Below are 10,120 nucleotides of genomic sequence, written 5' to 3'. Positions count from 1 at the left end.
GAGGGTCAAATGCCATCCCAGAACAGACTGTGCCCCCACCAAGGACAAATGCACACACATGAGGCTGCAGCCTCGTGGCTTGGGATACTTGCAGAAGACGGGAGACATCAGCCCGCCCCTGAGAGGAGCACATGTCCTGAAGGGTACAAGTGCCCTGGGAGCCACCATGTGCTGGGAGCACCCACGTTAATTACAGCTATAACTGATCACACAAGAGCTCAGCAGCCAGCTTGTGCCTGGTCTTAGCTCCTCTTTTAACAGGGAAGAGGCCCTTTCTGTGCTGCGATGACAGGAGCACACTGAGCCTTGCCAGAAAGACTGGAGAGAAAACAAGGCAGTGTGGAAGGCCAACTGATTTCTGCTACCTGGTGCCTAAAGCTTTCACAAAGCCTCGGCTAATCAGGAAAGATTATGTTCAAAGTTGCGGTCTGAAAACCTGAGGAGGAGACAATGGCCTACAATTGAAGGGACGCAGTGGCAAGCCCTGTGCCCAGGCGTCCCACAGTGACGATCACAGCCTATAGGGGAACCCTGGACTCTGAATGCACGTAAAGACAGCCACTGTGGCTTAGGAAGAAGGGAAGGGCAGAAGTGGGCCGAGCGGTGAAGATACCACTTACATCCCTTGCCTGGATCCCAGCCCCAGCTCCAGGTTCCTGCCAATGCACACCCTGGGAGGCAGCAGGTGATGGTTCAAGCAGTTGGGACCCTGCCTCCTGTGGGTAACCTGGAGCGAATTTCCAGCTCCAGCCTTGGCCATCACAGGCATCTGGAGAATAAACCAGAATGTGAAAGCTCCCTCCCTCCCTCTTTCTCTCTCACTCACACTCTGACCCTTAAATAACAGGAAATAATTAAATACAGAAGGATAGAAACTGTACATTAAAAACGCTAAAAACGTAACAGCAACTCCAGGAAGTTGACAAGGCGCACCTCGTCAGCCTGAAGCTGGTTCTACACCTGCCATCGGTGGCACTGCTTTGCTCTCTCAACCCCAACGGCCTCACGTGGATTCCCCCGGGGTCATTGTGAGGCTCCTGTGAACCGGTGAACATAAGGCGCGTGCCCACAGGAGGGGCTGGTTCCCACCGTGCTCTGTGATGTCAGCCACCCCCACTGTCACAACAGGCCTGTGCCCTCTGGTCATCACACTGCCTCTGCAGCAACCACCACCACAGAGGGGAACACGTGACTCCAAACAGGGTAGGCGCTGCCTTCACCTGAGCCGCGTTTAACTGCCCCTCTGCAGCTCAGAGACCGTGTGTCCCTCTCAGAGCTTCCTCTCTCCACTCAGCTGACAGCAGCCGTGACAGCGCCCACCGAGAACAGATACAAGGGAGTGGGCGACCCAGGAAACACTGTAGGCACCAGTGCCATCTGCCATCCAGTACACACACGTGGCCTGGTACCGTGTGACCCAAAGAGCTCCATCCCTCACGTCTTGGCTTCAATGCCACATCACAGGCGGCCCCGCCGTGCCCTCACGGTGTCAACTCACTCCCTCCACGTGTGTTTATCTACTTCTTGGCAATGGGCACTGTCTGTACCGCTTCACTTGCTTATCTTCTCCTTCTGGTCACTGCAGTGTGGACCCTCCAAGAGGATTCCCCTCCATCCTGTTCATCACAGAGCAGAGTGTGGCTAACAGAAGACATCCATCAAATTTGTGCAGAGTTCGAAAGCAACAGAGAAGATGCTGCTCCCTTAAGTTACACAACCCGATGGAGCCCCGGGGGCAGCAACTGCGCCTTCCCGTCTCGCGCCCGACACTTACCTGCACGCAGCACGGGAACCACGTGAGCAGCACAGGCACGCATTCTACTCTCAGGCCACTCGGCCCTCATGGACCTGATCTGAAAGTGTAAGTGGGGGCTCAGTGGGAGCTGGCCAAGCCACTCATCAGGCATCAGCTCCATGCCTTTAAGGCTGTGGTTCTCCATGTTGGGTGGACAAGACCATCATGTGGTTAAATCCAGATTCCTGGTTCTCACTGCAGCCCATACCGGAGTCACAGGATGGGCGGACTCTAGAAACCTGCGTCTTCAGCAACGTGTCCCAGATGTTCCTTGTTGGGATGTTGGCAATCGCTCTCAGAAAAACCCTAAGAATCTGCCCCCAGAGATAGCATTTGGACTTGGCCCCTTTTCCCAAGGTGACAGGAGACTAGCTGGCAGAGGAGACAGGACAAGCAGCCCCTTGGAGGGCAATGCAAGGTGTCATTACGGTTTCAAATGCGTGTAGGAGGTCCCAAGCATCCAAAGCAGACATATGGGTGGGAGCTGGACACAGGTGCCACCGGAGCTCTCTAAGGAGGCAGGGAGGGAGCCCAGTCCCTGCTGGACAGGAACACAAGCAGCTATGGTCTGGTCTGTCAAGAGACTTGGCCAGGCAGTGAGCTGGCAGCACGCAGGACGTGCTCAGCACTGCGACAAAGATGCAGGCTCACAGGATTTCATCAGATGGGGGGGTGGGGGGGTGGGGGGGTGGGGAGGTGAGGGGGTGGATTCGGCCATCTCAACGAGAGGCTAAGGTTGTCAGGAGCCCACGAAGGCCCCCTGGTGACCCATGCTTTCTCCCAGGACCAGCTGCCTGGCAGGCAGTGGGTCCCAGTTCCGGAGCCTCACAGATGGGGAGGGCCGTGGGGAAAAGGGGCTGTGGAGAAACTGGCTGAGTCACTGTGTGTCACAACTCAGCCTTGGGACCTTGGCCATGTCTCTAACGTTATGAGCTTTTTATGATTACACGCTCAGCGTATGCCTATGTATGTGCTTTTCTGCATGTAAAAAACAAGTTGCATAAAAATAGAAATATCACTGACAGAAAAAGGAAAAAACTCATCTTGATTTTCAAAGATCTGAGCTCTTCTCACAGAATCGGCCAGCTGACAGAGGCACTGCCAGGGGGGCTTCCAGCGACATTAGCTGCTGACTGGGCTGAAGAACACAACAGCCCCAAGAATCCCACTTCTATATTTTTAACTTGTTTTCAGGAGCTGAATGAATGTGAGAAACATGGAATCAGGACAGATTCATAAGTTACATAAACAGAAGATGGCAGATCTGAGGGGGAGAAGTTAACAGGATTTTAATTCATTAGAAGAAAACTGTCAATTCAATTAGTATTTACTTCATTTCTGCCGGACACAGGACTCTGTTTCACGCAATTGAAACACCGAAGATGATATTTTTAATTCAGATGTTAAATAAACTCAAGCTAATTAGCAACTGTGTTCACTTCCTTCCAAAACTGCATCATAATATGTCACAAATATGCCACGCTCCACAACTGGAAAGTCCCGCCCTGAGCTCCAAGAATCATGTTACCACCCAACCTCAACACTTTTACAGGAAAAAAATCGTTTCAAATATATTCACTGGCTCTCATATTTTACTTCATTCTGCACATCTGAAATGTGCACCTTGGCAGGATGATGGTCCTTCCCACGCTGTAGGTCTCACTGGGTTGTTTTAAAGGCACTGAACCCATGGAAGAGAAAGGAAACAGACAGTGTTGCAAGCGTGCCTGGTCCATGTGAAATGCTGGCAGAGCTCCACATGGTCCCACAGGCTTCTAAACAGATGAGCTCATGTGTCGAGTGTGGGATCCAACTCTGACTTCTGTCCCCTCCGGGCTTCTTCTACTCACAGAGTTCCTGCGCAAATCCCAGACGCGTTGGGCAACAGTGCCCAGGAATGCGTGCGGGTGAAAGTGGGTGGCACTGAACAAGCAGCCTGCGAGGGGTGCTCAGGACTGCACCGGAGCAGGGAAGTCTGCCTCCAGGGAATGCCATGTCACAATCACGCGTTCTGGCAACCTCACCCAGCTGCCCCGGAATCTAGAAGCCACGTCAGTCTCGCTGCCAAATGCTCAAAGGGTGGCAGGCCGTGGCTCTGCGGCGGCTCCAACCCGCCAGGAAGAGCTGGTCGGAGTATGCAAGGGAGTAGCGACCAGGGAAGGAGGAGTGAGTATGCATGATGACTCCCAGACTCGAGCCTGGCTGACTAAAAATCAGAAGGAAGAGGCGGTGGAGGAGAGAAACTATAAAAAGAAACATCCCAAGAAACTCTAAAAATGACAATTTCTGCTAAAAGACACGGCACGATCCTGGTGAGGAAGCAAGGACAGAATTCAGGACTGCACCTGCACAGGCTGTGTTCTGATGAGCTCCACTTTTAGCATAACGCGAAGCGGGGTCACGGGCCTGACTCCTGGCTCACAAGGGCCCCCCCAGAACCCTGCACCTGCCTCCTCCACACCCCGCACCCCCAGTGCAGTGAGGGGCATCTGCTAGGGACCAGGCCACCACACCTGAACATGTTCTACACAAACCGAGCCCTCGGCCAAGTAAAGCAGTCTCCACAGGCTTAGCAAAGGGTCCTAAGTCACAAGGACAATGGAAGGCAGAGTGGGACTCCCACACCTGAGTTCATATTGTATTACATTAAGGAGATAATCTGTATGGTTTTATACAGCATTTCTCCTTTAAAGCAACCCTTGAGAAAGCTGAAATGGGAAGATAATACAATGTTGACAGCAGACAACCGTGATGAGAAGTAAGACTTACTTGTGCCCTAACTGCATATTTCACCGCTACATAGTTCTCCTACGCATCTATCTAGATATACAGACACACACACACACACACACACACAGGGAGATATATTTGTATTATCTCAGTCCTCACAACAACCCCATGCAGCAGGAACTCCATGATCTCATTCCACACAGGGGAGACTGATTGAATCACCTGCTATGACTGCACAGGCAGATTCTCATGCCCCACCTCTTCAGCAGGAGGCTACACTGCCTTGCAGAAAGAGGTAATGCCAGCCAATTTCTCTTTACTTTCCATTAGTCATTCAACCACCTGCTGGGGTCCAGCACTTTTCGAAGAAGCAGACATGCAGCAGTGCGCAAAACAAACACTGACCGACGAAAAGCCCTGTTGTCATGGAGCTGAAATTCTTGTGTGAGAGTCAGATTTAAAAAAAAAAAAAAAAGATAATATAAAATCATCCTATGTTAGACAGTTTTAAGTAGCACTGGGGAGAAAAAGCAGAGGAGACTGGAAGGGAGTCTAGGGGAATGAGGTTCACAAAGGGTCCAGAGAGGCTTCCCTGAAGATGTTGAATCAGCACCCGAAAGAGGTGACGGCACGAGACTTGTGACCCTCTGGACGGAGACCACTGTGGCACACGAAGCGCAGGGGTCCTGCGGCAGGGGCTCGCCTGGTGTGACTGAAGAGAGGAGAGGGGATCAAAGAGTAACCTGGCAGAGACGTAACGGGGCCCAGACCTGTGAGGCTGTGTAGGGCACACTGGCTTTGACCTGAACGATCTGGGAACCCTGGCAGGGTTATGCGTAGAGGGATGGCTGAGGTGGCCTGTGTCTTAGAGGGATCGCTCCGACTGCTAGGTGGGAAACAGACTAGAACACAGCCAGGGGGCCGGTGCTGAGGCACAGTAGGTTAATCCTCCGCCTGCAGCGCCGGGATCCCACATGGGTGCCGGTTCTAGTCCCAGCTCCTCCTCTTCCCATCCAACTGTCTGCTGTGGCCTGGGAAAGCAGTAGAGGATGGCCCAAGTCCTTGGGCCCCTGCACCCGCAAGGGAGACTCAGAAGAAGCTCCTGGCTCTGAGCTTTGGATCGGCGCAACACCGGCCATAGCGGCCATTTGGGGAGTGAACCAATGGAAGGAAAACCTTTCTGTCTGCCTCTTCCTCTCACTGTCTGTGACTCTACCTCACAAATAAATAAATAAAATCGTTAAAAATAAAAAAAGAAAGAACACAGCCAGGGCCACAACAGGGAGACCAGACAGGAGGCCATCTGAGACACCCAGTGAGAGATGCTGTCATTCATCCAAGACGGTTAACAGTGGAAGAGGCAAGGTTTCAGCAGATTCTGGGTATGCTTAAACAATTTGGTGAAGGAGTGAGAACACACGAGACATCACCCCAGGGCTTGGGGGCCAATCATTGAAGGCATGGAACTGCCACTGCTGAAACAGCGAGGCCCAGAGGTAGCAGGTGTCAGGGGAAGGGGACACATATCGGGGGCTCGCTGGACTTGTTCAGTGTGCGATACCCATCTGGCCTCCCAGTGGACATGCTGACGTGGCAGCTGGAGAGTGAAGTGGAAAGTATGAAGACCACCTGAAGATGAAAGGAGGGGAATCATCAACATGGAAGTGTTACTTAAAGACATGAGGCCGGGTCCGACTGTGGAGGGAGAGAGAGAAAAGAGAGGGGGCCAAGGACCGACTCTGGGGCCTTGCACTACGTGAGGTTACAGACACATCACTGTGCAGACTGGCACAGGGAACCAGCAGAGGGTGGCACCCCGGAAGCTCAGCAAAAACGTGTTTCTAGGAAGAGAGACCAGCCTAGCACGCCAGACACCTCTCTCTACCCGCCAAGGACAGGAAGGCTGAGTGTCTGCCTATGGGTTTAGTAGCATGGGTGGAGTGGGGATGTCAGTCACAGAGACTTCAAATGCAGACCATACCTTCAAGGGCTTGTCCTGTGAAAGGAACAGAGACCCGGAGGAAACGGGCTCTACAGAGGACTGTGTTCCAGAGGAAGGAACTGACGGCTGGGCGCCGACAGCAAAGGTCCGCTGGGAAGGTGTGCTCTGGTGGGGGAGCACAGCGCAGGGAGAAGTGCCCGGGCCGTGTCTTTCAGCAGGCACCAGTGGAGACCCACGCACACACAGAGGGAGCACACATCATGCCAAAGAGGAGCTGAAGCTCTCGGATGTGGATGCCTGGGACAGAGAGGTGCGCTGGGAGGAACCTGCGAAGGCTCCCGGAGCAGGGGAGGAGGTGATAGGCGTTGGAGAAGAAGAATAAGCAAGAGCATCACCTAGGAAAGTGGAAAATCACAGAGCACACACAGTTGGTGGGCAGAATCACGGCCCACATAAGAACAGCAGTCATGACTTGGAGGTGAAAATATAAAGCCCAGTTAAGTGTCTCTCCTGAACTATGTACAACAGCAGAGCCATTACAGAAAAGCAATGATTTGTATTTGACTAGGGTTGAAATTCATCTAAGGGGCTGGCACTGTGGCACAGCGGGTTAAAGCCCTGGCCTGAAGTGCTGGAATCCCATATGGGTGCCGGTTCTAGTCCCGGCTGCTCCTCTTCCAATCCAGCTCTTTGCTATGGCCTGGGAAAGCAGTGGAAGATGGCCCAGGTCCTTGGGCCCCTGCACCCACATGGGAGACCCGGAGGAGGCTCCTGGCTCCTGGCTTTGGATCGGCATAGCTTCAGCCTTTGCGGCCATCTGGGGAGTGAACCAGCAGATGGAAGGCCTCTCTGTCTACCTCTCTATAACTGTCTTTCAAATAAATAAAATAAATCTCTAAAAAAAAGAAACGAAATTCATCTAAGAAAACAGAGCAAATCACAGAGAAGCACAGGAGTGAGGATGTGAGGGAGGTGGCTGATCATGTGACATTAAGTTGGGTACAGATGGAAGGGAGAGCACAGGGAGGGTTGTGGAGAAAGGTCTTCCTTTACCATTGGTTCACCCTCCAATGGCCGCTGCGGCCGGTGCACCGCGCTGATCTGAAGCCAGGAGCCAGGTGCTTCTCCTGGTCTCCCATGCGGGTGCAGGGCCCAAGCACTTGGGCCATCCTCCACTGCACTCCCTGGCCACAGCAGAGAGCTGGACTTGAAGAGGGGCAACCGGGACAGAATCCGGCGCCCCAACCGGGACTAGAACCCGGTGTGCCGGCACCACAGGCAGAGGATTAGCCTAGTGAGCCGTGGCGCCGGCCAGTTGCTCCTCTTCCAGTCCAGCTCTCTGCTGTGGCCCGGGAGTGCAGTGGAGGATGGCCCAAGTGCTTGGGCCCCTGCACCCGCATGGGAGACCAGGAAGAAGCAACTGGCTACTGGCTTCAGATCGGTGCAGTGCCGGCTGTAGCGGCCATTTGGGGAGTAAACCAACGGAAGGAAGACCTTTCTCTCTGTCTCTTTCTCTCACTATCTATAACTCTACCTGTCAAATAAATAAATAAAAAAAGATGCAGAGACATGGTGCCCTTGGGCACCCCTAACCAACCAGGAGGGGGACTCAGCACTTGAGAGAAGCTACACAGCAACAAAGCGCCATCCTTGTCCCAGGCATTGTTCCAGATCCACTACACATGTTAACACATTTAGCTCCCCCAACAGCTCTGTGGCATCATGCACCCCTTTCACAGGCCAGCAGGGCGGAGTCAGGGAAAGCTGACAACTTCCCAAGATCACACGGTGAGTGATGCTGGAGCCAGGGCAGAGCCCAGCCCGCCCAACCCCAGGCTCTCACCAAGCTCTCCATCAATGACAGAGACAAGAATTCATACCTCCACACCCTCTTCTGCAGTGAAACTCCTAGAGACACTGCTGACCCGGCATGCCCCCAACAACTAAGGGCTGAATGCTGTGAGTCCCTTCAGCCACCTGGCACCTCGTCAGTCCCACGACGTTTGGGATTGGGGGCATCCAGATCCAGCCCCAGGCCTGGTTTCATCCCCAACCCAAACTCTGCTGGTCCAGCACAGTCCACGCTGACTTCGTGGCTTTTATTTTAGTGGCATGTTCTTAACGTTTCGCTTAGGGCACACAGTAATTTGTTTGGGCTGAGGCAAGCCAAAGATAAACCTAACTTTCTGTCTGCGGGTGCCTCATTTTCTGCAAAAGCAAAAAACATCTGAAGTTGTCAGCAGAAAACTTAATCAACGACATTACCTGCCTTTGCCACCTTTTCCAGAAAGGACGGTGCTTCCTGAATATCTGCTCAGGAGTCTACGCCTTGAGACCAGGCTTAATTCTCAAAATGATGCATTTGGCCAAAGTATAGTTGAACGTGTTAAATTAGAAAAATCTCTGTTTTCAAGAGTCCAGAGTACAGGAGGCCCAAAAGATCCATCAGGAAGATTCCAGCACATGAGGACCTGCCTCTCAGCCCCTGTCCAGCTCGGAGGGGTGGAGGCAGGGTGGGGCTCAGCTCTGGCACAACACAGTGCCAGCAGCCTGAGAAGCAGCCAGCCAACATCCTGGAGAAAAAGATGGGCTTCCCAGGGTCCGGGGTCCCCGCCAAGCCAGCTCTCGGTGGCAGCAAGGGTCAGCCTGGCACCTGTGGCAGCTGGAGACCGGGTCCTGCTGGTCACCTCAGCTTTCAGTGTCATGAGCCAGCCCTGGCCCTCTAGAAGGTCTCTGGACTGCCCCACCCCTTGACAGAATCACCTCTGGGCACCTTCAACAGGAACAACCACCACTGGCCAGGTGCTGCCCTGGGCACTGAGGACGCCTCAGTGGACAAGCCAGAGAACAGCTCTTCCCGTATCCTAAGGCAATTATCAGAAACATACTCCAGAAATCCCATTCACTACAAATAATCCAAATAAACAATGTTAGGAGACTGATTAATGAACTCTAGTACACTCATTTGAAGTCATACAGATAATCATTTTTTCAAGTATATTATAAAAGAACATCTAATGATTGAGAAAATATGTCAACATATTAAATCAGAAAAGATTACAAAATAGAGAGTACAACAAACCTCAAGGCGGGAAAAGAAAAACACATATGAACGCACCTGAAAATAAACGGGCATTATGGTGCTGTGGGTGCCAGAGCTCGGCACGCCCATATCCAAGTGCATCCAAGTGCATCCAAGTGCCTGGGTTTAGGTCCCACCTCTGCTTCCCATCCAGCTTCCTACTCATGTGCACCCAGGGAGGCACAGCTGATGGCCCAAGTACTTGCATTGCTGCCACACACACAGAAGATGCAGATGGAGTCCCCAGCCCTTGCTTTGCCCTGGCCCATCCCTGACCAGCAGATGGAAGACCTCTCCTCCTCTCTCCTCTCTGCCTTTCAGATAATAAAATAATAAAAGAAGTAACAGAAACTGGAAGGCTATACGCCCAAATGTTAACTGTAGCTATTTTTGGATGATGATATTAGTGATGACTTTATATTCTAGTCTACAAAATTCTATTTTTCCCAATGTCTACAAGTCCCAATCTTGAAATAAAAATAAAAACCAGCATACCCCCTGCCACAGGGCCAGCTCCCAGAAGTTTGGTTTGAGTCCTCTGAAAGCCTCTTTCTTCTGTGCTCTGGAGTCC

General features: G+C 52.5%; 1 long non-coding RNA gene across 1 annotated transcript in view; it reads left to right on the top strand.

The window, feature by feature from the left end:
- The first annotated feature begins 1,128 nt into the window (after positions 1-1,128).
- Positions 1,129-10,120, top strand: part of LOC127492082 (uncharacterized) — a 43,220-nt gene continuing 34,228 nt past the window's right edge. Inside the window, exon 1 of the long non-coding RNA XR_007921075.2 lies at positions 1,129-1,861. This is a non-coding gene — a long non-coding RNA (uncharacterized lncRNA). The remainder of the gene's footprint in view (positions 1,862-10,120) is intronic.

The sequence above is a fragment of the Oryctolagus cuniculus genome, chromosome 9 (genome assembly GCF_964237555.1).
Source record: "Oryctolagus cuniculus chromosome 9, mOryCun1.1, whole genome shotgun sequence".
NCBI classification, from domain to species: domain Eukaryota; kingdom Metazoa; phylum Chordata; class Mammalia; order Lagomorpha; family Leporidae; genus Oryctolagus; species Oryctolagus cuniculus.
The sequence above is the reverse complement of the archived record's forward strand: the minus strand, read 5'-3'. Positions and strand labels throughout refer to the sequence as shown.